The sequence below is a fragment of the Cervus elaphus genome, chromosome 5 (genome assembly GCF_910594005.1).
Source record: "Cervus elaphus chromosome 5, mCerEla1.1, whole genome shotgun sequence".
NCBI classification, from domain to species: Eukaryota; Metazoa; Chordata; class Mammalia; order Artiodactyla; family Cervidae; genus Cervus; species Cervus elaphus.
In genome coordinates, this window is record NC_057819.1 from 126708336 (window position 1) to 126715912 (window position 7577).

Consider the following 7577-nt stretch of genomic DNA (forward strand, 5'->3'; position numbering starts at 1 on the left):
TTTCGGGCAACGGAAGTTTGCTGCTGCCACGGGGATGACCTGCCATCTTAAGTAAGTTTCAGACACAAAACAAATCATTTCCCTGCAGAAGCAGATACCCAGGGCGTAGCTACAGGTGCTCTTGCAGGAGGAGACCCAGCCTGAGGCAGGAGAGAGATGGGCTCCAGGTTAGACACAACTGGCCTCCTGTTACTCTTTCATGGGGCACAAAGAAGTGGGCTTCGGGCTGGATACTTAACAACTGTTTGCATTTCCTGAGATAAGAGATAGATAGTCCTGTGTTCAGGCATTTACAATCAACCTCCCTTTCCCTCCGAATGGAGATAACAACAGAAACAGGGTAAATAGCCAGTCTTCATCCTTTGTAAACACCTTAAGGTAATAGTCATGGCGCTAGTCAAGGTAACAGTAAAACACAGCACGACCTATGGTCTTTGCCCCCACCCTCCACCCTCAAGGTCCTTTGCCTGCCTTTTGTCTGTGGACAACTTTAGTCAAAGAGTAAGTTTAATCAGAGAACTGAGAAATGCAGAAACAAAGGAAAACAGTCAAAGGAGACCAAATAATAATAATGTAGTCATTAAGCATCATCAGGGCGATTTAGTTCCTTCTCAAGGGTTATGGATAGTATTCTGAACCATATCCTGTGAGCTGTGTTATAGTGAAGCCATCAGCAGGTGGAAGAAGTTAACTACATGATGACCAGGCTATAGCCGTGACATTTATTATTATAAGCTGCCACAATTCCAAGAACTGGCCTCAAAGTAACGGAAAACAAACTGACCCTGGAACTGAAGTTTAACTGTACCTAAAACAGTCAAGATGACGCTGGTCAGAGCACCGATGACCAATTTGAAGGTGACTGTCAGAGCTGACTGTGCTGTTTCTACACGTAGCCCCTCCTTCTGTCTATAAAAGCTCTTGCCCCACTGGTAGCCAGTGAGGAGTTGGCCTTTGGACAGATGTCCACCTACAGCCCCCCCTCTGCCCCCTACGCCCCCGCCCCCCCTCAGTTGCCAGTGTCTGAAATAAAGCAAACTTTCCTTTCCACCAACCTGGCCTGAATTTATTGACTTTTGAGCGGTGAGTAGCCAGACCCTACACACCTTTTGTGACAATAGTCATGGTAAGGACAAAGAAGGGGCAAAACCCTGTTTGAGTAAAAAATTAAGGGATCGCCACTTCCCCCCTTTTTGGAAGAAGGGAGACACTACACATGTGCAGAAAGGCTCCTTGTGGGTCAAAAGTCAGGGGATAACGCCGGGTCATAATGAGTCTTGCTCCTCCCAGCAGCCTTCACTTAGGGTACCATCTTGGCTGATAGGTGTGTGTGCACCCAGGGCAGGGTCCCAGGGTAGGTCAGGTGTGGAAAAATAAACCAGATAATTGGCTAAAGGTAAACAGAGACCTGGAAGAACCGCCCTCTAAAATGACTTGCCTGGCACTTTTCTGTGCTCCGCCTCCCTAAGGGGGACGCCCACACCCTTTCTTTCTGGGTGTCCATCTCTACCTTGCTTCTATCTTAACTAAACAAACTCTTTTTCTGTGTGCTCTCCCGCTTGTTACTGTGCTATATCTCTAGTAATGAACTTTGTACCTGCATTTACAGCTTTTGCCTTGCCAGGATCAAGCCCAGACCCCTGGGATGGCTCCCTCTGAAAGCACCATCTAGCCAACAGTCTCCTTCCCCAGCACGTGAACTGAAAACATTTGCTAGCTCCTCTTTTGTTCAAATAGTGGTAACCACACAAAATAAGTAGAGAAAAAACAAATCTGCTTCTTCCCTCCCAGTGTCTGCGGGATGACTCATCCAGAGACTTTGCTTTTCAGTTCATGTGACAATTATCCCAAAAGATCCTTTTTAAAACGTGAAATAGAATGAAACCATTTTTTTTAAAGTCAAACAGACTTAGAATATAAACAAGGAAGACTGAAGAATTGGGAATATTTGACAACATTTTAGGGAAGAAAACAAGAAAGGAGGACCAATGAATTGAAGTTAGAAAGAAATGCCTAAATGAGCCTCTTGTGGATCTGATGTCTATAAAGCAGCAATCAGTTTTTCCTTAAAATTATCCATCTCAGTTCACACAGAGTTAGGGCAAAACTATTCATGATAAGAAACATCAAACCTTCTAGATTTAATAGCAGTTCAGAAAACCAACCAGTCACAACCAAATGCACCAGGGAAGAGCTGATGGCATTTTCAGACCATTTGTGCACAAAATTGAAAACAATCTCAGTTTGAAAGCCACTGTGAAATATAGTTTCTTGACTTACCAGATCAACAAAAATGTGCTTCTTAGTAATTAAAATTTAGTGTATTATGGACCAACAAAAAGAAATCACACTCAAGAGAGTGAGACGATAAGCCGTGAGTTGGGAGAAAATATAAAGGTACACCTGATAGGGACTTCCCTGGCAGTCCAGTGGTTAGAACTCTGCACTTCCTACACAGAGGGCCACAGGTTTGATCCCTGGTCAGGTCACTGAGATCCCATGTACCATGCAGCTCAACATCTGATAAAGGAATATTATCTAAAATATAAAAAGAACGGGAATTTAGCAGACATCTCACCGGTGAAGATATACAAGTGGCAAACAAGCACCTAAAAAGATGTTCCACATTTTATGTCATAAAGGAAAAGCAACTGTGAAATAAAATTCATATTTTATGGCAGAACCAGAAAAAGTTAAACATGAAAAATTTCCTCTGCCCTTGAACTTCCTCTCTCCCCACTCCTGAGCATTGTGCCTCTGCATCAACCAAAACTTCCCCAGCAGCAGGAATACTTGCTCAATTCAAAAAAGCAGCACTCTCCTAGCATCAACAAGGCAATTCCTTAGAAGACAACATTCCTTCTTTATCTTATAAAATACCACAGGAAGCCATCATGATCTGATGACACTCAGATCAGGATTGTGTAAGCTGTCATTAATACATCATTTAAACTACAGCCCTCTGTCTCAGAAAAAAAGAAACAAGCAAACAAACTCATATACCTGTGCCTTGACTTCTAATGGGCAGAACTATTCTCAGAGTTTTCTGAGATACTCTCTCAGGTTTTATAAAATCCTCAAATTTGGCTTGAATAAAAATTTCCATTTTCTTTCTTAGATGGACTGATTTTTGCTGAAAGTGAAGAAGTGAAAGTGTTAGTCGCTTAGTTGTGTCTGACTCTTTGCGACCCCATGAGCTGTAGCCCACCAGGTTCCTCTGTCCACGGAATTCTCCAGACGAGAAAACTACAGTGGGTTGCCGTTTCCTTCTCCAGGGGATCTTCCCGACCTGGAGTCTCCTGCACTGCAGATAGATTCTTTCCTATATGAGCCCCGAAGGAAGCCATTTTTGTTGACCCAACTGAAAACAATGAGATCCCACTGCACACCTAGGAACATGACCAGAATCTGGAACACTGACAGCAGCAAATGCTGGTGAGGATTCCGAGCAAGAGGAGCCTCTCATTCATTGCTGGTATGAAGGCAAACGGTATGACTGCTTTGGAAGATGGTTTGGTAGTTTGTTGCGAAACTAGGCATCCTCTTTACCATAATACAATGCTGCAACTGTGCTCTTTTGGTACTGGTCCAAGACCGTTGAAACTTATGTCACACAAAACCCTGCACACAGATGGTTCAAGAAGCTTTATTCTTGTCAAAACCTGAAAGCAACCAAGATGGCCTTCAATAGGTAAGTGAATAAACTGTGTACACCCTGTTAAAAGGTAAACCAAGGCATATAAATATTTTTAAGTGTTTGAGCAAACACTGGTTTGAAACAGGCAGCATCCAATCTAGCAGAAAGAAAGGTGGTCTGAGAAGCTTTACAAAATGAAGGACTTAGGCATCCCCTGGCGGTCCAGTGGTTAGAATGCCACATTTACACTGAATAGGGCACGGATTCAATCCCTGGTCAGGGAACTAAGATCTCACAAGCTGCACAACGCAGCCAAAAAAGAAATAGAGAAAGACAGAGGAAGTAGGAACAAGGAAGTTATAACAGGCCAAAAAGCAAATTGGTTATTGAGAGGTTATTTTTCTTTAGCGGGTGGCAGGGGTCAATATCAGGCAGATTACCTAACTAGTGTTGGTCAGGCAATTCCTGACTGACTCATTTAAGATTCCATTTCTGGGAGAGCTGAAACTGACATTAAGTCTTCGTTTGGGGACGTGGAACTTACCATAAGCCACTCCATTTGGGCCTGATGTCTTGCTTTTTAACAATCCAGACAATGGAATAGTATTCAGTGCTAAGAAGAAATGAGCTGTCAAGCCATTAAAAGACATGTTGGAAACAATACATATTACTAAATGTAAGATGCCAATCTGAAAAAGGTTACATAATGGATGATTCCAACTACATGACATTCTGGTAAAGGCAAAACTATGGACACAGTAAAAAAAAAAAAAAAGTCAGTGGTTTCTGGGGGCTGGTTACCAGGGTGGGAGAGAAGAATAGGAAGAACTCAGGAATTTTAGGGCGGTGAAACTACACTGTATGATACTATAATGGTGGATACTAGTCATTATACATTTGTCTAAACTCATAGAATGTACAACACTGAAGTGAATCCTAATGTAAACTAAGGACTTAAAAAAAAAATATTTTATTTATTTATTTCACTGTGCCAGGTCTTAGTTGTGCATGTGGGATCTAGTTCCCTGACCAGGGATGGAACCTGGGCCCCCTGCATTGGGAGCCTGAAGTCTTAGCCACTGGACCACCAGGGAGGTCCTGAAGTTAAGGACTCTGGGTGATGACAAGGTGTCAATATAGGATCATTAACTGCAACAAATGTACCACTTTGGTGGGGCATGTTGATAAGAAAAATCTCTGTACCTTCCTCTCCATGTTGCTGTGAATTCAAAATTGCTCTAAAAAGTGAAGTCTACTTTAAAAGAACAAAAACTGAAAATGGAAATAACATAGAGTCAGGAATTCCCTGGTGGTGCAGTGGCTAGGACTCAGGGCTTTCACTACTGGGGCCCAGGTTCAATCCCTGGTCAGGAAATTAAGATTCCAAAAGCAATGGGGGTGGGGTTGGGGGAGAAATCTATCTTTTTACAATTGAATAAAATAAAAAGTTTATAAAGAAACAAGCGAAAAGAATCACACAAAGTTTCAAGAGTCAGACCATTTTCATGGACTATGTGTCCTTATTTTTTAGAAAATACAAATTTTTTCTTAAGTAGTATGAGTTGAGTTGTAAGGAGTTGTTTAACCATATTTTACTTGCTGGAAACCAAACCAAAAGAAGCCAATGAAACAAGCCCAAATATTTATGTTAACGAGACATCTTGGCTAATTATCTAATTAGACATTAAATTTTTTTTTTTTGGCTGTACCTTGCAGCCTGAGGGGTCTTAGTTCCCCAACCAGGGATGGAACCTGTGCTGACTGCAGTGGGAACATGGATTCTTAACCACTGGACTGCCAAGGAAGTCCCTAATTAACTTTTTTAATAAAAAAAAATTTTTTTTAATATAGCTGATTTACAATGTTGTGTAAGTTTCTGTTGTACAGCAAAGTGATTCAATTATACACGTGAAAAGTGTTAGTCACTCAGTTGTGTCCGACTCTTTGTGACCCCATGGACTATCACCGGGTTCTTCTGTCCATGGAATTCCCCAGGCAAGAATACTAGAGTGGGTTGCCATTTCTTCCTCCAGGTATCTCCTGACCCAGAGATCCAACCTAAGTCTCCCGCATCACAGACGGAGTCTTTACTGCTGCGCCACCTGGGAAGTCCCAAACAATGTGGTTTATGCTAAATAAACACCTGCTTTCTCTCTGCAAGTCTAGAATCCTGGCAAATGCCAGGCAGAGGCTGCCTGCAACCAGCCCCTGTAAAACCCCTGGGTGCATCTCTAGCAGGCTTTTCTGGGCAGAAACATCGCACGTGTTGCTACATCTTCGATGCTGGGGCAAGAGGAAGCTCTGGGTGACCTTCAGGGAAGGGAGAGAGAGAGCATAAGAAAGCCTGCACCTGGATTCTTCTAGACTCCCCCCAGGGTCTCTGTCCCTGATGACCTGGCTATGTATCCTTACCAGGTCACTGTAATAAACCCTGAGAGTACCCCTGATTCCTGCTAGCAAATCTCCCAACTTACGAGTAGTCCTGGAGTTGCCTGAGACATATCATGCAGGGCCACACAATTTTAGTTTAGTTTTTTTTTTTGCCACACCTTGAGGCTTGTGGCAACTCAGTTCCCTAACCACGGACTGAACCTGGGCCACAACAGTGAACGCACTGAGTCCTAACCACTGGCCCTGCAGGGAATTCTGTGAAGTTGTTACCTTAACAGCTGTGTCCACATATTCCAGTTGCTGAGGCCTCCTTGGACTGTGACCCATGGAGACAGCCGCTGCCATTAGGAGACGGCGAGAGGGGAAGAGGTCACTGCTGCCTGGGCCTGGCCTGCAGGCGGCCGTGGGTAGGGCCCTGGAGCTCCTGAGTCCCAGCACTCAGCCTTTCCCTGGGCCCCCAGCTCACTTGCCCACCCGGAGGCCAGAGGGCCTGGAGGGCCCAGGGCCCTGGCGAAGCTGACTGAACAGGACCCCTGGCCCCGTCAGGGCCTTGTGCTAACGGTGCACCAGCTCCGCTCCTGTTGCAGCGGTTCAGCCACTAAGTCAAGTGAGAGTCTGCAGCCCCATGGACCGCGGCCCGCCTGGCTCCCCTCCACCATCTCCCGGGGCCTGCGGGCTGTCGCTTCAGCCAAGTACAGCTCTTTGCAAGCCTATGGACTGTAGCCCGCCAGGCTCCTCTGTCCATGGGATTTTCCAGGCAAGAATCCTGGTGTTGGTTGCAAACCTTCCTGCAGGGGATTATGTCTCCCAGAGTTTGCTCAAATTCATGTTCATTGAGTTGGTGATGCTCTCTAACCATCTCATCCTCTGCCGCCCCCTTCTCCCTCTGTCAGTCTTTTACTGCCGAGTCACCCGGGAAGCCCCGTAACAGCAGCAGGCAGCATACTGTTTATGTATAGGTCACACTCTGTTTATCCATTCATCTACTGATGGACATGGGTTGTTTCCACCTTTTGGCCATTGTGAACAATGCTGCTACAAACATAACTGTACAAATACCTCTTCAAGTCTGTTTTCAATTCTTTGGGGTACATGCCCAAACATGAAATGGGTGGATCAGACAGTGATTCTAGTTTTACATTTTTTAGGAACTACTTTACTGTTTTCCATAAAGGCAGCACCATTTTACATTCCTACCAAGGATTCCAGTTTCTCTTATGTCCTCCCTTTATTTTTTTGCTTAATTGGCAACTTTTTTTGTACTTTGAGAACTTAAAGAACTCCCAGAGGAAAGCAAGCCTCAGTGTAAACAACCAAAACCTAGGTTTTAAGGTATTCCAGCCTTCGGGAATAGGAGGGAAGAGGTGGGTGGGGGGACTCCTTCACACAGAGTAATACAGTTGTGACTCAATAAAGGTTGCTCCAGGACTAAGCCAAATTTCAATATATAGAAATTTGCCGTAAAAAAACAGCACACTCATACTTACACACACACACCCCCATGTGAGACAAAGTGAAGACTTACTTACCCAGAAGCATAAATTATTTG